This window comes from Pempheris klunzingeri, chromosome 16 (genome assembly GCF_042242105.1).
Source record: "Pempheris klunzingeri isolate RE-2024b chromosome 16, fPemKlu1.hap1, whole genome shotgun sequence".
NCBI lineage: Eukaryota > Metazoa > Chordata > Actinopteri > Acropomatiformes > Pempheridae > Pempheris > Pempheris klunzingeri.
In genome coordinates, this window is record NC_092027.1 from 17963017 (window position 1) to 17987361 (window position 24345).

At 41.4% G+C, this 24345-nt stretch overlaps 1 protein-coding gene across 1 annotated transcript in view; it reads left to right on the plus strand.

Annotated features, from left to right (window-relative positions):
- Positions 1-1998: 1998 nt before the first annotated feature.
- Positions 1999-24345, plus strand: part of gatad2b (GATA zinc finger domain containing 2B) — a 47251-nt gene continuing 24904 nt past the window's right edge. Inside the window, exon 1 of the mRNA XM_070846512.1 lies at positions 1999-2081. The gene's annotated coding sequence lies outside the window, so the exon portion shown is untranslated. The remainder of the gene's footprint in view (positions 2082-24345) is intronic.

Genomic DNA, 24345 nt, shown 5'->3' on the forward strand with positions numbered 1-24345 from the left:
AACATCACTAATATTATCACTATACCATATTCTATACAGTATGTTAGGAAGCTCTGTGTGGCCCTGCTGATGTGGTTCTCTGGTTCCTGTGGGTCCTGGTCCCAGTCCCGCTGATGTGGTTCTCTGGTTCCTGTGGATCCTGGTCCTGGTTCTGCTGATGTGGTTCCCTGGTTCCTATGGATCCTGGTCCTGGTCCTGCTGATGTGGTTCTCCATCAGCCAATGGATCTGCGTCTGTCCAAGGCTACAGCCTGTCCGTCCTTGGGAGCTGGATCTCTCCTTCACTGTGGTGCTCCCGGAGGTTTCTCTTTTCCCACTGGGTTTTTTGAGTTTTTCCTTCCCGAAGAAGGAGGGTCATAAAGGGCAGGTGATGCCTCGGACTGATCCACCGGACTGATCCATTGGCCTCATCGACTGCTGGACTCTTTATTAGATTGTTTGTTCGCTTACACTTGTTTATTTCAGTGAACTTTGTAAAGCACTGTGAGACACTCTGCAATAGAGGTTGACTGGGATTTCAGCTTTCAGCCAACCTGCCTCTGATGATGGTTTGACAGCAAAACCATAATCTTCAAGCAGCAAATATCCATGTGACCCTTTAAAAGATACCTTCAGACTAATTGGTTATACTGTTTGAAATGTCCCTGGAGAGGTCTACAGTGGAACGAACTCTGCAGGTTTTCAGATCTGATACTTGATCAACTGACTGTGTAGACAGTTAACGCTGTTTGGTATTATTTAGTTTTTCTTAACACTTTTGCCTCGGACTGTCATTATGGTAAAATAAAATAAGAACTAAATTGAAATTAACTTACTAGAAAATAGTACAGCATGGGTCAGAGGAAATCAATAAAGGTAACATAAAATGAACATTATAACAAAATACATGAACAATAGGCACACAATCATAGACCTTTCTTGCAAGTGAAGTTAAAAGCTGTGAAGCCACTAGAGGGCTCAGTCTAACAAACAGCTGGAAGCAGCAACATCTAACTTCATTCACAGTTTACTGTGTAACCTCCACTGTCCAGTGTGGATTAAAACTCAGCCTAGATGTGCCTCCACATGACAACGTCCATGTACAGAAATGATAAGAAATGATCAAATCATATCCACAGTCTCTCCTGTGTGTGGGGAGCTTGACTACCAACAGTTGGTGTCACAAAATGAGGAGTAAAAAATATCCTTTGTTAGATGATAAATAATTAAGTTTTTCAGAATGCAAAGTAGGTCAAGTCCTCCAGCACCGGACTTGTGCTGGCTCTTTATTGTCCCTTAACAGGAGGCAATACATGTGAAAACCGATCAGTCAGTTGTTACAGCCGGGTTGTTTACATCGTTCCGACCGTGTGCACTGAACACGACAGCCGAATCCGTGAGCTCCAGTGAAACCATGTTCCTCTGGACTGAGGCTGCAGGCGGAGCTTCCTTTGTCAGAGCAGCCGACAGAGGGAGGAACGCTTCCGGTCTGCCGTCCGTGACAGCTCCGTTTGTCCCGTTCTACATCTTTGTCACGCACATGCGCATAACAAATGTGGTTTCTTCAGGAGAAACGGAGCATCCAGGTGTTTCCTTTTCTCCAGCTGCAGTCAAGTGAAGCCGACAGTTAGAGGTTAAAGGTTCCGTGAAGAACGCATCACCGAGCCGGTCGTTTTAATGAATGTTAACGAACACATTGTTTGTGAAGACCCCTTAGAGTTAACATGGCTCTCCATCCAACAACAGACAACAACACTGCTGCTGACCAATCACATCTCTAACTATATCCGCCGCGGAAATCCAGAACCAATTGGCTGTCTGCGTGCTTCTAGGGATGAATGCCGGAGCACCAATCAGCTGTCTGTCTGGGTCTAGTGGGGAAAGGAACAGCCAATCAGCTGTCTGTCTGGGCTTCACGGAGAGGCTGCCTGACCAATGAACTGTCTCTGTGGCTGCATCGAGGATTGAGAGCGTGTCGAGGTCCAATCAGAGGCTCAGTGCTGTCTGCCGGTGCCGGGAACTGGTGGTGAGGAGCTGCTGCAACGCGTCAGCATCGGACTGTGAGCCCGGAGACGGAACACACCGAGGCGTCAGGAGACACAGGTGAGTCCGAGGATGGGCGCGAGGCCTGGCTCCGACGGGGGGGGTTTGAAATGGCAGCGGCGGGACTCGTGTCGCGGCTCGGCGGCCAGCCGCTGTCTGCTTTCCCTCCCGGTGGATGTGCTGATAGACAATAGAGCGGCTTTGCTTCGGTATATATTGATGCAGGCTGACATGTTGGCGACCAGCAGCCGTCGCCTCGAACTGTTCATTTCCATTTAAAGGTCTGGAGTCGCAGCAGTAACATGAACGGATCCGTGAATACTAACCGACTGCTTGTGTTGGGAGAAAAATCGAAGTGCTAACGGAGATGTTGTGATTTCATTGTGATGGAAACGTTGTGCGGAATGCCTGTAATCCGTCTCATTGTTTGGTCCAGGGTCTCTAGGGGTTAACTCAGACTGGAGGAAAAGCCTGGGCTCTCCAAGTACTTGTTAATGCTCATTTAAAGAGCAGCAGGCTGAGATGAAACGTTCGAACGCGTTTATTGGTGTCAAACTGGAAGAAGTGGCGGATTAAAAGCGCAAGGAGGAGCCCGGCGCTTCTGGTGCCTTCAGCAATTAGGAAGAAAAATTCGAAATGCATCAGCCATTTACGTCGAGACTCAGCTGGCTCCATATGCACCTAAATGGCTGCCTGGCGCCTGATAGCACAAGCAACATTGTATTGTAAGGGCAAGGCTTTATGCAGGCCGAGCCGCTGGCGGCGGATTAACGGAGGTAGCTGTCCAGATGACGTGAGACCAAACGGGGATCAATATTTAATGTGTGCTGCCTATTATTCTGCAGTGGACAGGAGCTCATTTCGTGTCCGCTGACCACAGTCGGTCTCCTCTCTGCTGCTGCACTGCTCCTCAACACTTCCATGAGTCACATGCAGATGGATTTCCATATGTCTGCTGTAGTTGTCTTTGTGGCTGTGCTGTGAGCTCCCTAATTAGATTCCAAGTCTTTTAGAGGGAGACTACGTGAATGGGATGAAGAGAGAAAACGTGTAGTCAAATGCTGTTAATGTTCTCATCCACCATTTCAAAAGATCACTAAACATTTGCACGGATCGGCTGCTTTAAGGTCCTGCTGAGAGAGATTCTAGTGTTGTCATTTTGACCACCTTTGGATAAGGAAACCTTCTCCAATAAAAACTCAAGTGTGTGCTGAAATGAGAAGCTGACAGAACGCAGGAAAGCAGTTGTCATTTCTTCGTCACTTTTCTCTACAAAACCTGCACCCCGTTCACTTTCCTAAGCAGTGTATCACTTTCAACTAGCTGTGTGTCCTGTATCCTCATCCTCACTTCACATTTTCATCTGACTGTGGAAGCTAAGCAGCTCCACTGCCTTTGGTTCTCAGATAGAAGTTGGCAGACCTTGATACATTCAGCCCTCTACTCACATAGTGATAGTGGGTCTGTATGAATGAATGGTCCCTCCTGTGGAGGAATGTGAATGAACTGTAGTATTCTCAATGATGGAGTTCTCCCTCTTCCTATTTCCAGCTCAGAGTCCCCAGGTAGCAGTAGCATACAGATGAAGACTACCATGCTGTTATGAGAGATTACAATACTTTATATAGTTAGTTATTATAGTGTACTTTATGATCAATATGTATGTAAACCATCATTTAGCTGGCCCTTATTAATGCAGATTATAATTAATTAGTGGAAGAACATCAGAATGGCTTATGATGGGATTTCAAGCTGTTTGCTCCTTGTAATTTCTACAAAGGCACATAAGATCCATCTATTGGAGAGAGATTAGGGAGGGAGTGGGATGCACCCAGGAGGAGGCTATGATGGCTGTCTTATCTTCCATCTTCCAATGTGGACATTCAGAAAACTTTTCACACATGTCTGAACTGCTAATTTTCAGATCCAGTGCTGACCTAAGTGGCTGCAGCCCAATAGACAGCCCTTATTGAGCCAACATCTCATTGGCTGGGCTGGTGTATGATGTTGTCTCAAAGTAAATGGTGGTGAATGAAAATGAGTCATAAAGTGCCTTTTTTTTAAAAAAACTATCGATATACAGGAAATGACTCAATGACAGCCACTCAGCTTGATCATCCTGTCTGAATTTATTTTGCCAATACCAATTGGCGGTTGCCTGGTAACCTTATCCCATATATAGCATACTATTAATTTACACAAACTTCTTGTGCTGGGTCCAAAAGCACATTCCGAAACAAAAGCTCAATGTCTTGTTTCCCCTGTGGCTCCTATAACCCCACAATGTATGTATACTGGCTCTCACAAACACTTTACATCCACTAGGTGTTCAATAGCTAACAGAGCTTTGCTCTAGTGTCTTTAGCTGCTCCATATCTTCACCACCTAGTCTCTAACAGTGTCTATCTATATATTTAATCAACATTGCGTCTGTTATGCTGCCATGTAAATATAAGGGGTAAAACTCAGCAGGGGTGTCCGTGACACACTCCAGCTATGCGGTGCGTCCCAGAAGCAGCTTGGCTTACTAAAGATACGCGCTAGTTCTATTCGCCAAGTAGCACAGAGCAGATGAGGCAGGCAGGAAGTCAGACAAAGAAACTGCAAAGAGTTTGAATCTGGTCAGTTTTCAAAATAAAAGATCACATGCAGATTTTCAATTGTATATTCCACCACCACCTCAATATTATTTTATAATCGGTGGCACCAGGCCAGACATTTACCGCTCAGAGGGTTTTTCAACACCATATTCGACAAGATTCGTCTTGAATGTGGAAAACTCACTTTAGCTGCTGTCTGTAGGCTACAGGCCAACAAAGCAGTAAATACACACAATAAACACATTAAAAACAAACAAAATATGAAACGTAGCTTGTTTGGATACGCTAGAAGCAGGAAAATGACCAAATCAACAAAATCTGAGCAAGTCAACTAATCAGCCAGGAAAAACGCTGGCTGATATGCTTCTGAAATGCTCCCGGTGGGTTTTACAACCACACAGAGGACGAAACAAAACCGGGCTGCTGCTGGAAGGCGACACAGACGTCCCTGATGGCTTTAAGGGGTAAGTATGTGAACAGTTTTACAGGATTCAGATCAGGATCAAGGCCTTTTTTTGTCTTTATGTCCATGACAGTGGTAATTTTCCAACAGTGGTGCTGAAGTGAGCAAGTTTTGTTTTGCACAGCTGGGAAGATATTGGTGTGAGGAACAGGTTGATCCCAACCCAGGGGTGGAGTGGGTCTGGGTCATCTTACAGGATAACATCATGGGTTTGGTCAGATGGCAAAAAAGTTGCAATGCAGTTGGTTACTAATATCTTAAAGGAACATTGCGTGCAGTTGTCCACCTTCCACCCTCTCTTTCCCTCTGTCTGTCACTCGCAGCAGTCGCAACACACACGCAGAACAGCTTTTTTTTCCTAAATGGTATCTTATATAATGGCAGGATAATGGATTTGTGGTCGCATTGGGTTCGGGTGGTTACTTAACATGTATTTTGTGGGTTGAGCTGTGCAGATTGGCTCTTGTAACAGGATAGGTCGTTGGTGGTATTTTAAAAAAGAAAAAAGCCCTGACCCGTGCAACACTAGCGTACACACGAAGGTATGAAGATCAATAGAGGATACGTTGCAAATTTCTATATAAATTGTAAAATCTGTATAACTTGATGTTAGATACTTAAAGTTACATTTTTTCTTGTTCTCTAGTAAGGTAATCCTCTGCCCTATTGGCACTCTGACTCAGTAGTGTACTGCTGTTGTGCTGTTTATTTCATTGTCATGACTTTACGGGTAGAGGACCATTCATCGTAGTTCAGTGGAGTGGATTACGCCAAAGTAATTGTGACTTCGCGACATTTTATAAAATTCTGAGGCATTGGCATTAATTTAGATAACGATGACACTGACATAGGTTGGCAGTTAATGCCTGGTGCACTAGATTTTCAAATTTTAATTGATTTTAAAAACATGGGAAACCACAGACATAATGACCGATTTAGCCAATTTTTAATGTTGTAATTGTAAGAACACACACACCAGATGACTCAGTCAAGACGCAGGACTGCATGCACTTGGCACTTGTACTGAATAATTTCACAGTGTCGATTCTAGGGACTTAGGAACTGTCAGAAATGGATAAAATGTCATCTCTAAAAGAGTAAACATGGAGGGGGACTGTTGTTGTCAGCTGGCTGCAGTAGTGTTTGTTTAAACTTACAGTTTTTGTAGCTTGTGTCTTTTGTTTTGCTTGTTGCAACATCCACTGGGTGATGGCTCCTGCTTAGCTTGCTGTCATCGACTATTGTGGGTTTCTGCTAAATATTCCATCGCTGTTCCTTTGACACTGCAGGATTTCAAGTCATTAATATTGAACATGTTTGATATTTTGGATTCTAAATCGGGGAGACTCTTACCCAGTCTGTAACATTAAGATTATGTCTTTAAACCCCTCACACTACAGGATCATTTGGGCAGATAACGTGTTCAGACCAGCTTCAAATTGAGAGCACCCCCACAATGGTCATGAGGGGTAAATTACCCTTTAGTGTTGGGCCAGCATTACACACTTTGCAATTGAATGTTTGTAATTGAATTTTGTCAGTTTCATTGACTAATTGCTGTCCTATATACAGTATATAGTATGTTCTATCTCTCTGACTATGCAGTTAGCTAAATACTAGACTTTCCATAAAAGCAAAGAGAGTACCTCCTTTGTGTATGCATGTGAGTATGCAAGTAAAAATTTCATACAGTCACAGTCATGCGAGTGGTTGATAGTCTGCCGACTCTTGGTGTCACCCAAACAGGGCTTGATGAACGTTGTGGTGAACAGCATGTGATGCAGGTGTGCATCATGGTGTAGAACTACAAAACAATCCATTTAACTGTTAACAGGTTCCAAAAACAAAGCATACAGCTGATTATTTTAAAAAGCAAAATGAGCAGAGAGACAATGAACATGTTGGGGAGGGAGAGACAATGACAGGATCAGACTCCGACACCACAGATGATGAGAGTGCCGGTGGGGAGTGACTGAGCCAGCGAAGAATTTATACATATTTTATATATATTACTTTACACACTGCCGGGTAGCTTGTGAATTTCCACCTGGGAGCCTTACTGATAGAACAAAATAATGGATTTATTCATTGTATTTTGTATAATAAGTAGAGCGGGTCATCAATCAATTGGAAAATCAGTGGTTTGATCTCAGGCTCTTCCAGTCCGCATGTCCTTGGACAAGACACTGAACCACAACTTGCTCCTGAAGCGAAGCTTTGTTTTGTGAATGTATGTAAAAGAAAAGTCACTTCCAACTTAGATTCCTCCTACTATATGAATAATGTGGATGCAGTGTAAAAAGCACTTTCAGTGGTCAAAGTGACTAGACTAGAAAACTGACAGACAAATGTAGTGGATTAAAAGAGACAATGTTTAGCCTCTGAGATTTAGTGTAAGTATAAGGTCACGGACCAGAAAATAGAAATACTCAAGTCAGGTACAAGTACCTCAAATTTTGTATTTAAGTACAGTACTTAAGGAAATGTACTTCTATCTCAGTGCCCGTGGTTGCTGTTAGGGATGGGCCATGATTTTTGAATATTTGTTCAATTCTAAAAAAAAATCATTTTTTTTGTTTTAAAAAGTAGATTTTCCTCTGTTTTTACTGGCTCCTGGTAATACACCTGTCAGGAGCAGTGGATCGATAAGAGGCTTTGAGATAAAGCCAGGTCTGTATAAAGATGTGGGCACAAATAGTCTCAGATTTTTTTGATGTTTGGGCAGCCTGAGCCCAATTTCATCCAGCTGTGTTAGCTTAGCTCTGATCCCGGCTCTCTCTCCTCTCCTCTAGGGGCGATCACCCTCTTGGTCTGGGTGGACGGAGGATGTTGTGGACAGTGATCGACTTAACGCCTGCTTTAATCCAAACTAATTCAAATGTGTGATTCTGCCACAAGTAATAAGTGTTTCGGCAATAAAGGTGAAAAAATTGGCTGATAGTTAAAACGTGTGTGTGTGTGTGTGTGTGTGTGTGTGTGTATGTGTGTGTGTGTGACTGCGACTATCGAAACAGTGTTTTTGCACATCCCTAGTTGCTGTTTTCTTTTGTAATTATTAAAAGATTTATGCTGGTCATTGCAGGGAAACTGTCTATTCAATCTTTGTGTCACTACAAAATTAAGTTATTAAAATGAGGAATTCATCAGCATGCACGGCCAATGCCAATGTATTGAAAGCGTGTGACCAAATCATGTGCTGTCCGTGCTACCAGTGGAAAGGCTAGCGTGGAGCCCTGGGTAGGTAGTGAGACTGGCAGCAGAGCCTTTGTTGCTTTTTGGACGACCACTAACCAATAACAGGCTGCTAAATGGTGGCAGTGTCCAGGGGTGTACTATTTATAGTCCTTGCTGAATGAAGTAAAGATGGCTAATTAATTGCAGTTGGGGAGATTTTTATATAGCAACTGTGCTAATCAGTTAGCAGTGGTGCTGTGCCACTGTTAAATGCATATTAGGGATGCGCTGCATTATGATAAATATATTGGGTGTTAAGATTCACAGATACAATTCGGAAATCGATTTTAACTATAAAGATACGACTAAATCGTTGGCAGATCGATGGCAGACCTCTGAATCCATGTAAACGTACCGTTAACCGGTCGATGCTGTACTGGTTCTAAAGTAACAAACCAGCTGACTTGGACTTTGCTACTAAATATGACCGCTCCAATCTCGCAAGACTACCATGTTGATGTTTACGAGACTAATGTAAGCGCCATGTCATTTCGGAGCTGGCAAAAACAACATAAAGTTTACAGTGCACCAGTCGTGTTTAAGTCATGAGTCCTGTTTTCATGTGGAACTAATCTGAAGACATGTCTTGTCACAATAAAGCTGGATTGGCTTTCCAGGAGCTCAGAAGAGTCTGTAGGCATCATTTTGTATTTCAGAATACAGAAATATGCATAGTCAGCTCATAGTTAGAAAAAAATCATTTTGGAGTGGACCCATATTGCCTGTAACTTGGTACTAATTGATTTGTGTAATTTTAATAAATGTGTGTAAAGCAAACTGTAATAAAATGAAAGGGGAGTTCAGAAATTACCCTTTCATCTGTCTCAGTGGTGAGACCTGGCTTAGCAGTCAGTGGTAGTGCAGCTGTGACTAATCCAGCCGCTGAATAAGCAGTGTGCAGATCATTGCTGCATTGCTGTGCTGCATTTAGCCAGGTGCTGTACAAGGTCATCCCAGTCAACTTGTCTGAATGCAGTCGAATGCTCCTGCTAGCTGGGTTGAAATACGGGCCGTTTCTGCAGTAGAATCTTTGCATATCATTTCCTGACCAAACATGGATTATCTATTTATGAAAAGTGTTCTGCACATTTTGATTAGTGTTTTAATAGCACAGGGCAGCACAGTGGTGCCGTGGTTCGCACTGTTGCCTCAAAACAAGAAGGTTCCAAGTTCGAATCTGCTAGCTGGCAAAAAAATGCAGTATGCACAAATGTTTGCACACTGAAAGAAGTTGTAGCACCAAGAGCTGAAAGATTCATCATTTTTGGAGCTTGAGTCATGGATAAAATACAGACTACAGCAAATTATATAGAAGTGTTTGCAACGCTGTTCTTATGCAATGACATGTTATTTTAGTCCTGTCCATGTGTGGTGTTAATGTGCTGTTTATACACATAAAAGTAAGGTGTTGTTGCTGTAGTAGCAGCAGTAGCTTTGAAATAGTTATAGATGTGTTTAGAACTACTTAAAAAATGGTGGACCCATTATGTGTCATCACAAAAGAAGAAATGAATAACTTGTGCATACCAATGAATTCATTCAATGACTGAGGATGCCTAAAGACACTGAATTCATTCCTTTGTATTCATATTGTTTTATTCATATTGTCACTTGTCATATTATTGCATTTGGAGTTACTAATTTTTGTACCAATTACGAATGCTGCATTGAAGATATATAGATTCTTATGAATGCCTTTTAAACAATGCTTACGTTACGATTTGCACTGGGTGATAAGCCTCATGCTTTAGTCACACTGGCCATAATGTTTCCATAGTACAAAGTAGTGAAAAACGAAGTGGCATCTATTGTCTGGTCAGACTCTTCATTTTGTTAACTTGTTCTTTTTAATTAAATGTTCTCATAAACATCCACAATTTTAGACAATTTTAGGACTGCACCTAGCAATTATTTTAAAAAGCAATAAATCTCCAGGTTGTTTCCTAGATTGGTTGTTTTGTCTGTGAAATGTCATATTCTAAAGAGACTGCAACCAGAGAGCATTTGTCTTGATTTAACTTAATGATTTAAAGTTCATTCTTGACCTTGGAAACAGAAGGTAACAAAATGATCTTAGCACAGCATCAGTTTAGAAGCCGTCCTGGAGTTTTCGATCATATTATCATATTGCTGCTCCTCAGCCGATGGAGTTGACCACATGTCTCATCTCAAGTTCTGTGATTGATTGATCGATCATTGAAGTTGTTGTCAATTTTCTGTCAGTGAACTCATCAATTAATGAATGAATTATTTCCACACTAACCTGCACTAATATTAAGACATTGCAGTTGTGATACGGCTCAGCCTGCTGCACGGGGGAGAACAGTATTTTTTGTATGTTAATAGTCCATCTGTTTTGTTTGTCCTGTTTGCTGCTTGTTGTTTTTATCGTCATGCCCTTTTTTTCACCCTCGGTGTGGTAGGAGGTGGGTATAGTACTCAAACTCTGTATTCAAGTAAAGGTACCGTCATTTTGACGACCACATTCAATTCTACTACTTGTTTTTACAAAGTAACTACTTCACTGAGAGTGGATAAGAATACACTGAGAAAAATTACTTGGCAACTAACAGGACAGCTTTGTTTTTTTCCACCGCGTTTAATTTAATGTGGACTGAGATAATTTCAACATTCACAATTATGTCAGAAAGTATAGTAAATAATACAACTTAGATAGATAGCACTGTTGCCTCACAGCAAGAAGGTTCCAGGTTTGAACCTGCTGGCCAGCAAAATGTGGTTTGCAGTTTGAACCTGGGGCCTTTCAGTGTGGAGTTTGCATGTTCTCCCTGTGCTTGCGTGGGTTCTCTCCGGGTGCTCTAGCTCCCTCCCACAGTCCAAAGACATGCAGGTTAGGTGAAGTGGTGACTGTAAATTCCCCTTAGGTTTGAATGTGAGTGGTTGTCTGTCTCTGTGGTGGCCCTGTGGTTGGCTGGTGACCCCGCCTCTTGCCCAGTGACAGTGGGGATTGGCTCCAGGCCCCCGGGACCCTTAAGGATAAGCTGTATAGATGATGGATGGATGGATGGATGGATGGATATTTACTTCTTCGCTTTTACCTGAGGAAGACATCTGTGGTTGAAATGTTTGAGTCACCTCCACAGAAAATTTTAAATTTCCTGAAAAAAGTTACTTAAGCACGTCATGTACTTAGTAAATGTAACCCATTAGTGGGCAGTAATGTCCATTTTATTGTTCAATTTTCATTTTTCTGTCACAAATCCTCTGCACTGCGGAGTTATGTACCTTAAAATGGCATCTGTAACATTTGCTCCATATGTGAACAAACAGCAGCAGCAGTAATGATGCGTTCGCTCCTGAAATACTCAGAATGCAGGGTGATGTGATGGTGGATTTGAGCCCTGCTCTGGCTTTGTTTAATTCACTTGTGTTGACTGTCAAGGATTAGTGTAGCTAATGTCATTCTGATAGTTGTTGTATGTCGCCATGCCATGTCTGTTCCTCTAATTTGGAAAGTGTAGTATTTCTCTAGCTGCTGTGTATTGAATCTCCTCCTGGCTGCGACATTCAGGCCCATTTAGGATGTCTGTCCTACCTCTATGTTCCCCTGCTTTGACTAAATGTCTCATGTTCCTGCTGCTTTTTTTTCTTTCTCCTTTTTCTCTCGTTTGGCTGGTGAGACAGTGTCGGCCCCACCCTGTGGTCTGAAGTTCTGCACTCAGTCTTTTCATGTCAAAGTGCCAGCTCTTAAAGGAAGAGATTTTCCTTTTTCTGCTCTGAAAACACGGGGATGCTCCTCCTCCTGCTCCTCCTCACCGCCCACCCTGGCTCTTTCTCTCTTTCTCTGACTTTCATACTGTGTGACGTCTTGACCACTAACAGCTACATATTAAGAGATAATTTCATAACCTGAGGTTCCAAACCAGCTCAAACTGGCTCAGTGCCTTTTGACTGCGCTGGCTTCCCTGGGCAAAAATAAATACATAAACAAAAAAACAGAAAATTACGTCTGTGCCCTTTTTAAAGGAACATGAGGCTAATTTGCAGGAGAGGTGCCACAGCAACAAGAAACGCACACCTCTGTTGTCTGACAATAAGGAGAAATTAGTGACATTTTTCTGTAAATAGATTGTCTGGTTGACCTCAAGGAACAAAGTAACACCATTTACACTTCCAATAGGTAGTTTTTCTATAACTGGCCTTTCACAAAGGGATCGCTCTAAAAGATTCTCTTATTAACACAAGGGACTGCTTTCTGATCAACAGTTCATGTTTTTTATGATTATTTTCTTTTTAAGCACAAATATCTATTGATTCCACAAGTGACCAAAGTATACATCACTCGTTTTTGCGTTAGCTGCCATTTTGTATATGTTGTAATGTCAGTTAGCAGTTTTTTAAGGTACGCAGACCAAAAACAAATGCAGTCAGCTGATCCATTTGTGGCAAATATCTCATTTCTATTTTTCTCGCAAATATTGTTATTCCAGGTAACGCTTGTGTTAGGGGTCTGCATTGTATTAAACAAGCTCAGGTTGTATCGAACATGATCAAATCCTTTCATTAAACCAGTCAGTCAGTTGGAAAATAAGTCAGCGACGAAGCCCTTCAGGAGCATACATCACCAGTGGCTTTGACAGCACTCCACATCTTCAAACATGATTATGGCATTCAACTGCTGTCTGAGCATCATGTGATACCATCGCCCTAGACTGTTTGTTTAGATGAGAGTCACAATATGTTTCTTTATGGTGTCTAAATGTAAATGGCATACACACATGCATGCAGAGAGCATATTAACAAGACAACAGCCAAGAGTTTCATGTTTAAAATTTTGGTAAAGATTTACCAAATAGAATCCATGTCTGTCCCTCTTTCTTAGCCTCCAACAGACACTCCCATTATGAACACTTGATCTTTTCTCTGTTACAACCATTAAACCAAAGTTTCCACTTGCACACGCGCTTGTAACGAACCTGTAATGTGTAAAGAAGATTTTTTTATCAGCTTTATTTTAGCCAACACTGGTCCTTTTTAGAAGATGCCTGTACTTTAAGAAAAAATTATGTACTTTAAGACTTTTATTTTTTGAGTACATTCTTTGTCTATAGAATATGAAAAATAAGACAAATGCCATAACAAGTTCTCTGACCTTGAAGTGATATATCATTGAGCTTGTTTAGTCTGACCAACAGTCCAAAATAATGAACAGTTATTATATACTAACTAAATAGTTCAAATAGATTAACCACTTATTGAAATGGTGACAAGAGATCCCTCTGTGGCTGAGTGATACCAGTGGTCCTTCCATGGAAGCACAGAGATGATCACAGTAGATGAAGAATTCAAAGATTCAAGCTTCAAGATTCCTTTTGTTGTCATAGCCTTATATATACATATTAAAGGTGTATATTCTCAACACTGTTTCTTTCTCTCACTTCTTTTGCTATGTTCTTTGTCTCCCACTGCACGCTCACCCCTCCTCCCCTCCCCTTTGCCCCCTGCCACTGCCCCCCCATCCCCACTCATCAGTACCCTCCACCCTCACATGCACATGCACACCCCCACCCCTCAGGCGACAGCAGAACAGGAATTGATTAGTGGCATGACTTAAAAATAGATGACTGGTTGTCATAGCAACACCCACAATGAGCTGTTGTCTAGTTTAATAAAGAGCAGCATTTTGTGTCTGAGTGCTAGGTGGATGGTGTGTGTATTGCCTTGCGTGCTGTATATCCACAGTCAGCAGATGAAAGTGTGTGTAATTATCTCACAGCGGTCCTGCTGAATGTGACTTCTGCAGAGTGCCAACACACCAATCAATTCAACCAACAACAAAACACCACCAGTGTCCATCTCTCAACTCCCATTGGCTCTAGGTCTGCATCCCACAACCATCAACTCCTGGGCTGATCCACACAACCAATTACAACTCTGTTGCTATGGGCTCCATTCTGATTGGTCTCATTCGTGTCAAAAACTGGTCATATGCAAATTTTGGTCATATTCCCAGCAGCCCTGTCATCAACATCCTTTACAGCCTGACTGCCACTATGTGATTGTGTGTGTCTGTGCGCACGTGTGTGTTGAGATGCTGCTCCAGTGTGTCAGCTGGACCAGTAAACTGAACTGTTGGCACGGGGGGGGGGGGGTTACTTGTTCCCGGACATCTCTCCATCTTTTCTAGCATTGGCTAAAGAAGCCAGATGGTAGCTGCCTCTGATAGTTTCCTGAAGGACTGTTGGTATGATTAGCCCCAAGGAGGTTCCACCGCATACAGCAACTTCTGTCAGACAGGCAGAGCACAGCTGTGGGCATTTCTGCTGTTCATAAAGGTGGAGCAACATCAGTGACACAGAAATACAAATGGAAGTGTCCATGTGCTTCAGTGAGTCATGTGTTGTACTTCTTTAAGAGTTATGTGACAAGTTCCCTGGATACCAAAAGTTAATAACCACATGGTTCTGAGTGAATTACTGGACAGCTTATAGTATGGATATTTACCCACGATTAAACCAGTTATAGTTGGGAGTAATCTTGACGTTGGTTCATTGTCTGAGTGCTGTTCTTATCCTCCACCTGTTGTCTATCGAACCAGCTGTTCTGTCTGGGTTATTTTCTCACCCGCACTGGTGCTTCACCAGTTGCAGTGGTTTGTATTTTTTCTCCTCACCAAGGGTGTGAGGTTTTTAGTCTTGCAAGTAAAAATTTTGGTGGGAATCTGTATACACATACTGAAGCAAGAATTTCCTAACATTACAAGATGGTGCATTCTTTTGCATTTCTCATGAACTACCGCATATAATCAAATAAAAAATGTGGTCCATGTATTGTATGGCTGTGACTGCACTCACTGCACCACATACATTTTACAGAGCAACATCACAACCTGTTAATTTGAGCTTGTTGTAGTAATTATTTTACATTTGACACTGTGCAGATTTAATTAGGAAGAGGTTTCTGTTTCAGAGTTTAATGTCAAGCTTCCAGTTACTTTTACTAATGACTGGAGATTTCTGATTCAGAGGTATCCAGTGGTGTACTGACCAATAGAAATCAAACACGTTTTTACCAGTCATCAGAGGTGTGTATGAGAGAGCATGCCATATGTGTGTTCCAGGACCTAATAACCCCCTCCACCAACTTTATGTCTATGGCATAGCTTATATAATACATCTAATGACAAGTCACCCATAGGTTTCTTCAAAGCAAAAGTTAAGCTCATGGGGCAGCTTCATGGACGTCGACATCTTGGCTGTGCCTATTTTTTGATTAGCTGGGAGGAGGCAAAGAGGTGGAGCTGAGGAGGGCCCAATTAAGTGTAAGGTTAAGAAGCAGGCGATGTGCTACTCTGTGTTGACACGCCTCGTTTCTGTCTGTCTCCTACAACTCATCGATGTATAAAGAGAACATATTACAGTATTGGAGGCGGAGTTCCATTCATTCCTATGAAAGTTGGTCAGTGGCTCATGAAGTTTGACTTCCTGGGTATAAAACTATCTTCCACATTGTTGGGCACGTGGAGCATGCGCACTAGCGTCTCAGGTCTGCCAAGCTGGCTAACTTCCTGTTAGCCCTCCTCTATAATGAATGGGAATAAAATGATTTAGCTCTGCAGCTCTTCTATATTTCCCAAATGTTATTAGATAGAATGGACCAAATTTTGATGGTAAAACAAGTTAATTTGTGGGTTTTGTGACTCAAAAATTTTATCCGCTGATTTACAAGCGACTCCTTCACAATGTAAGTCAATAGAAAAAAAGAATTTTTTGGCACAATGGCATCATGTGACAGATGGCACTGTTGTAATTACACGCTTTGGCCACTATGGGCCTTTCTCAGTCTGCTTTCTTCTGTGGTCCATTTGTCAAGATAGACCCTACTTGAATTCAATTTTTTTCTTTTTTAAATGTTAGTGTGGTTTTTAAATTGGAAACAAACGGGGCAGAGTTGTGTTTAATATTATATTTCGTTTTATTGTAAATGTATATTTTAATGATAATGATAACCGACGTAGATTCAAGAAAGGCCTCTAATGTAAAGTTGGCCTGACGCACTTCCTCAGGGCTTCTTCCGACTTCGGAAAATTCAATCCCCATAGATTCCCAAGCAAAAATGCTGACTTTACAGCAGAGATTAACATGGCTACAGCCTGGTACGAAAAAATGGGTTTGGTCTCTATAACAAATTTTTCCGTTCATGACAATTATACGTGGGTTGAATTTTTATATTACTCACCCATTTAAATTATATTAAGGCTTAAAGTTATGCATGAGTAAGGACCTGGCCACATTGAGTGATTGGTGCGTTCTTTGACGGGTGGTTAGTGGATAGTTGCTAGCCGTTTGCTAGGCTTCACATAGCGAGTTATTCCAAGCTAGACTGCCGGGGAAAAGGCAATAAATTAAAATAATAAACATTATTGAAATAATTCTATTGTAAATCATTCATGCATTATGCTCAGAGTAATCACAGTCCGCAGCTATTCTGCTCACAGCTCCTCTGCACTGTGAGCAGGCAGACAGCCGGTGTGGAGCTGCAGTCAGGAGCTGAGTGATATCTCAACTCCACATTACACTATTTAAAATCTGTTCATTGTCTAATACGGTTCACTGACACTGCTTACTGTTGCTGTAGTGTTACATCACATTAGACTTGATGATAAGTTTAATTTTACCCGATCTTGGTGTTAGCTAAGGGGCTAGCCCACAGCTTTGCTGTTAGCTCACACAAGTAACGCAGTGTACACCATTTAGCATTTTTCACCGCAGTTAACCCAATGTCAATGACCGGCCTTACGATGGTGTTTGTTGACTGCTCCGCTGCCGACAGCTGCTGTGGAGGCTGACCCTTAGCGGAGGGGTGAGATTGCAAGTGCGAAGAGTCTATGTGGCTGGTAGATGTGAAATGTGGATTTATTTGTCTGTAATCTGTGAAGTGTTCCCAATTTTGTGATGGACAGTTCTATAAAAATAAGTCTTGATGATTGACAGAAGTTAAAGCATTTTACAACATCTAAATAGCGAGCTTTAAATAAGAGCTATGCGTGTAGCTTGTTAAATGATTACATTTACATGATTACAACCCATTGTAATGCTGTCTACCCAAGTTGGGTTAACTGCGGTGAAAAAGATGGAACTGGTAGCCTAGGTAACGTTACAGTCTGGGCTAACAGCACAGCAGCAGGCTGCACCCATGGTGCTAAACGGTTCCACCACTACAAATAACCATCATAAACACTATAAACATGAATAGCAGGCAATAACGGGCACAACTGGCAGTGCTCGACTGCATATAACACATCTACAAAACATCCCTCTTCGACAAAACAGTCCGAAACATGAAGTCACAACTCGCTACAATATCTAGTCTATCTTAATCTGAGACTCATCAGGTTAAAGTTGGCACCAAGTACCAAACTGTACCTGCTCTATACCTGCTGCCTGCCTGCTCCATACCTGCTCCATACCTGCTGCCTGCCTGCTCCATACCTGCTCCATAGCAGGTATGGAGACGGGGCTTTCTGTCAGGGTCCGCGTCACTGTCACTCAAAGCAGCCACAAACTTAATTATACACAACTCTCACAACTCTAAAGTCTTAATATAATATAAACGGATAAGTTATGTGAAAATAAATGTTCCATTCCCAGAGGTTGCCACTTGGTCCATGGTCCATTTGCCAAACACTGAGGTCTCCTCCTTCATGCAAAATACGAAGATCAAGAAGATATAGAATGGTACTAATGCACAATAATGGCATGGTGGCTGCAGCGTGACCAGACGTGTACAGATGTGTGAGGGTCTTGATTATCGCCGTTTGCAGCTTTACACACACACACACGGCGTTTCAAATGATATATGATGGTGAGAAGTGGCCATATTTGCAAGCTGCACTTGTAGGTCTGTGTACCATTTCAAAGTTACCTACTGTGTAACGTCACACCAGAGCAATGCTCTATAATGTGGTGTTGTGGAACTGATTTAAAAGACACTCCAAGCTACAACAAACTGGATTTGGGATTATGATTATCTCAACTGCAAAATTATTTTTAGAAAACTACATAAACCAACCTTGACAACCAATCCATGTGGCATAGGTTGCTGTGGCCGCAAGTTTTACCACAGAATGAATCTCATGGCTACAAACTGTTTGGGCCTTTTGTCCTGATTCTCAGTTTCCTGTACAAAACACTGTGGACCACACTTAATGCTCCCAGCCATGGTTCTGGCTATGGGAGCCTCATTCATAGCCCTTCTCATGGCTGAGACGTGTGGGACTTGGGTCTACTCAGTCGTGTTCTTCTTACACTGGACCTATTCATAGACACAGCTGCCACAGGTTATTGTTAGCGTTAGTAATGTAGTTCATACTCTTCCTTTATAAACCAGAGGAATGCATTGAATTATAGCCAAGGATTATCATGTACTAGTAAAGTCTCAGCTCTTTTTGTTCGTACACACCCTTACAATGTGTCTTACTTGCCCATACACGCACCCTTTCTATTTCCCTCTTTCCCCTCTGTTTTCTCTCTAACTCTCTCTCTTATTGGGGAGTTGATCAAATTACATTTAATTGTAGCATCATTACATTCACTTCCACGTGGCTCTTGTGAAGTGGACTGTATGTCCACTCACACCACTGATGGCCAAAGTACAAAGTGCCTTTCCATTGTAGCCTGTGTGTGTGTGAATCTGTCTCTGTATCCATCCGTCCACCATATCCGTGACCAAAAAGTCTCACATGTGGCTCTCTTTCCCCCACTGCCATCTTTATGTGCCAGTTCTTTTTTTTTTAATGGTGTAGCTTGCATTGAAGCTTCTTAAGCATAGAAGCAAGTCAACATGTATACAAATAGTTGAGTTTATTGGCATTTAAGTTAGATTTGTTTCTAATAATACATACTATTTGTTTCTAACTTCATCTGCACACGTACACAGCGTATTCGCCGTAAGGGAGAGCGAGGGTCTCCTGCTCTCTGTGATCACCGTCACTGTGCTTTAATACAGCTGAATTCACCATATAGTTGTTCAATTGTCTGCACAACCATTCAGAAACATGTAAATGAGTACAAGAAGAAAATCTGATTGCAGCTCATAAATACTATGTTGACCAGTAGTTAATACCAAACTGTCAAATGAAGATTTCATCTGCAGCTCATCAATCACAACATCGACAGACAAATAAACAAAACGTAACATTTAAAGTAATACATTTTTTTAAAATTTAAGTATCATTTAAAATGACTGATGCAACAAAATGTTATCACAATCAACTCTGCACAAAAATGTAAATGATCTGCTGTATTTAGTCTGTAAAACATGAAAATGTCCCTGAATGGTAAATAAAATAAATGTGGCTGGTAAAGAACAGACATTTCCAGTGGACAGTGGAGTGCAGCCGCATGTTGTGTGTGTTCAGTGTGACAAAACTGAGTGCAGATTTTCAGCCTGTTCTCCCTGTGTGACCTCAGCACGAAGCCCGACCATACACACAGCCAGCACCACCACAGATACATCACCTATTTGCCAAAACTGCTGATAGCTGCCATCATATTACTCTACTTACTGAATGTTAAAGGTCCCATATTCTGCTAATTTTCAAGTCAGTGCTTGTATTTGGAGGTCCTACTAGAACAACATTACATGGTTTAATGTTCAGTAAATGCATTACTTTTCTCCTACCAGACGTGGCTGCTGCAGCTGTTTTCAGCCTGTGTCAGAACCCCCCGCTTTAGAAAAACAGAGCAATCTGCTGCTTCACTCCACATCCTTTTGTTACCAGGAGCAGGTATTAGTGAGGAAATGTGAGTCCTGTTTTCTTCAGCCTTTTTGTATGCTTTGTCCAAAGCATCTTGAACAGACATATCTGTCAGAATTCTCATCTGATGTTCACTCCAGGCCAATACGGCATTAAAATGACCTTCAGATCATTTCATAAAGTGCTCCTTCAAAGTGCTCAATGGCTCCTGCTGTGTAATAGTAACATCTGAACCTTGACCTCAGTGCATGTTTGAAGGCATGTATATATATATGACACATCTAGTGTACCTGACATAGTAATTACACTGCATCTTGACGATCTATGTTGCCATAAATTTCAGATATTTAAGTTAATTAGGTTTTGGTTTGGCAGTTCTTACAGTTTACATAGCTGGGTTGTAAAAAGATATGTCTATTTAATATATCAATTATCTAGTACAACTGGATTAGTAATAACTCTGCACGTAGATGATCTATGTTAAGAAAAATTACATTTGTTGGTTTATGTCCAATATTTAAGAAGCCACTTCCGCTTCAGACAACGGACCAACTTGCTTGTTTTTAGAATTGATGGGGAAATAATTCCAAGTAATGGCCTTAGGGTAGTCTGCCGTATTGTTGAGCTGTCAAGGACACTGTCATGTTTTTATGTAGGGAAATGTTTAACAGGAAGCGAGGACAGTGAGGAAAAGGGGAGCATCTTTGCCTCCATAGAGATGGTCGAGCAATTTTTCCACAATTTAAAAACTGACAAAAAACATTTTTCAGGATTGCAGAGAAATGTATTACAATGGATGGTCATAGCATTAATCGGTCATACTGTTGACTTATCAAGCACACATTTTTGACAGCGTGGATGGATAAAATCAAAAGAGGAAAAGAAAGGATAAAATCTTGTGCTTAAATGTTGAGTAATGTAGTGGTTACAGAGAAAAAACAAATATGAAATGAGAAAAACCAGCACAGCTTCTGGGCTCCCATTTCCTACAGAAGTCTGACTGACAGAAAAAAGATGTGATGCAGACACAAAAAGATAATCCCACAGAAATACATTAGTGAGAGAAATTTGTGTCATGGACACAAATTAAACATTACACACTACATTACATTTTGTGACTATTTCACAAACTTCTGTGAGACTGGGTTGACTATTCTCATGGGGCACAGAGCAAAGTTTTGGTGTGTGGCCATATAGAGAGCAGAGATGTTGGGTGTCAGATCCATGAGAAAAAGACATAAAGGATTTAAAATACACTCATTACTTGTGCTGCTGAGCCCTGTTGCTCAGCAGGCTGACATAATGCACCACCCAAAACATCTCTAAATGCACAGTAGGTCGTAGATTCTAGAACTTATTTTTATACTATTTCTGATTGTTAGTTCAAATCAGCTTCATATTGGCTTAGACAGAGGACAGTCAGTTGAGTTGGCAGTCCTTCAATATCTTACATTTGTATACACAGCGCTAAAAGAAGGTGGTCTTGTGAGGCCAAGACCACCTCCAATTGTGATCTGAGCAATCAGATCTAGACACGTCTCAAGTCGCATGTTAAAGGGGTGCCTTGAAGGGAATGCCCACATTCCCATCTTACATTCAAACTTTAAATCACATTTGATTGATGGGTGTGTTGTTAAAGGTATTGATTTAGATTTTTACCAGTGAAACAGAACTGGGTATGGCAGAGTGGGCTAGAAATGCAGCATGTATGTTTTCTTCCTTCTTTTTCTTTGAACAAGTAATATATGAATGTTGTATCACAGTTTCATACAGTACTATAATATATACAGTACACTGACTAGTCATGAAATGCACCATGGCACAAGGACTGATCTGTGCCAAGATGATACCAGGGTTTCGGCACCAATACCCTACATAACAAACTAAAGTTGTATAGCTTAATCAGGGCCTACAGAAAATACTTCTCTAAAATACAGCAGTATATACGAGCTGCATTAACCATTTTATCTCATCCTGTCTGCCACTGTTTCTGTCATTGGCAGCGTTTTTGCTCTCAACCCTGTTCCTTTTTCTATATTCTTCATAACAGTGGCTAACTACTAGGTGTACACATATACCAGTTCTGCTGAAACACCCACAGCTCTCCTCCTTAGCGACTTTCTCGCTAATTACGTACTTGTTTACACGCTATTCAGCAGTTTCTCTCTCTTGCTCTCTCTCTCTCTGTGTTTCTTATGTTTAGCTATTCCTCTGCCTCCTTTAAATGAAACTGACTCATACTAAACGTAGTGTATTTGCTGTGTTGGAGGCAGAGCTCCTTGGATTGCCCAGCAGTAAGTAACATCCTGGTAAACTTGGAAGAGCGTGTATTAATACTTACACCGTACAGTGTTTAGCTTCTTGTGCTTATCACATAACATTAACTGTTGTTAGCTGTTAGTACTGTAGTTATGTTAACATAAATGTTACACACACACACAATGTTATTAACTGTAATGGGAGAAATGTCATTTACTGTTGATGTCCAGGATGATGACGGAGACACTTGAGGCTGTTGAGGCTGTTTATTTTGCACAGCGGCCAGTTCAAAACGGGGCATGCCAAACTGGCTGTGTGGGTAGTTAAATGTTGAAGGGCGTCGCGGCCACACTGTGGGGCATCCACTGCACAGGCTCTTTGGCCGTGGTAAAATTGTAAATTTCCCCGTCGTGAGATGAATAAAGGAATATCTTATCTTCCTGCCCTGTGGGAATATGCTGCACTAAAGCACCTGATCCTGAGGTCCTTCCTTGAAAAGGGTCCATGTGTTAAAATCTGTTTTTTAGACTATGGAATCATGGTGCTTATTTGTGTTCACTTAAGTAACCTCACTGTAAAGTGGTGGCCATTTCAACACAGGAACACTTTACACAATCCACAAAAGGGGGATAAAAGGGGCCCAGTAGTGGCTAATTTTTGCCTCAGGACCCTTGCAGGAAATGTTGCAATGCTGATACCAAAAACAACAAGTTATTGACATGAACTTGGGACATACAGTAAAATCTAAAATATAAAACACATCCTGGTTTAACACTTTAATGTTTACTACATGATTCCATATTTGTTCATTCATAGTTTTGATGTCTTCAATATTATTCTACAATGTAGAAAATAATGAAAAGAAAAACCAATGAACGTTGCTTTGTGAAAAATGTAGTGATTTTGGAGCTTTGGGTCTAAAGTCAAGACATTTTAGCATGTGCCTTTAAATCTGTGTCTGCCAAAGTCCCCCAGCTTGAAAATGCAATACTAAATACTTGGAGTTCCATTTTAAATGTTGTCTGAACACAACCTTTTATAATAACAGTAATGATTAAAGCTGCAAGCAGCATTGAAGGGCCCTCGCAAATGTGCGCGCGTCGGGGCGTGTCTGCAGCTGCAGACGTGGCCACGCGATTTGGCTGAGGCTGCGTGAATTTTCTTATGTCCGTTAATCCTAAACTCTTATCCAGCATTTGATGTGTGGAAGAATTAGTCAGTCAGTAAGAATGTACACAACACGTATAATTCCAAGAACCTGTGTGTTCATGTGATCAGATATTATAAGGTGATCCCTTATTAGTGTTGCAGTAGATGCAGCTTTCTGTTTCATTTTTCATATACACTGAAAACACATTTTTGACTTCTGCCAAAGAGGTTTACATCCATTAGAAAGCCAGTATTGCCCTGTGGTGGCAGATGAAGTAAGTGCAGAATAAATGTTGGTATTTCTAGTGATTTTTGAGCCAATATTGTTTTTTACCATGCATGTAGTTACACTGAAAGAAGAAAGATTGTCAAAGAAGCATCTTGGAGGATTTAAAAGGTTAAAATGACCACAATTCAGGTCGTTGTAGTTTGTCTGCTTGGACGGGCATGGAGCCTCTTTTTAGACACATAATTAAAAAAAATAATAATAATTTTTCTGTTGGTTTTAGGACATGGCCCCAAGAGACTTTTTTTTAGGTCTTGGCATTGGCCATATATACAGTGAATTTGAAACATCTAGGTGAAACACTGTGCGGGGGCTGCTTCGTTAAAATTTTGAAGAATAGTATACTCAAAAACAACCTTTACTTGTATAGCGTCACAGGTTTTTAGTTATTTTTGATTGATTGTCAGTCTCAAGGGGGCAAGCGCTGCATATCATAAGTGGGCCTTAGGTCAGCTACCCAGGGGAGAAAGGGTGAGGAGAGAGATAGAGATATGGAGGCTTTAGAGTGGCGTACTGCACATGAGTATACAGAGCATCTCTGTGAGGCTGTGATGCACACTGATGATGATCCTCATCCCTGAAGCGCTGTGGTTTAGTTTTGTCTACGTCTACGT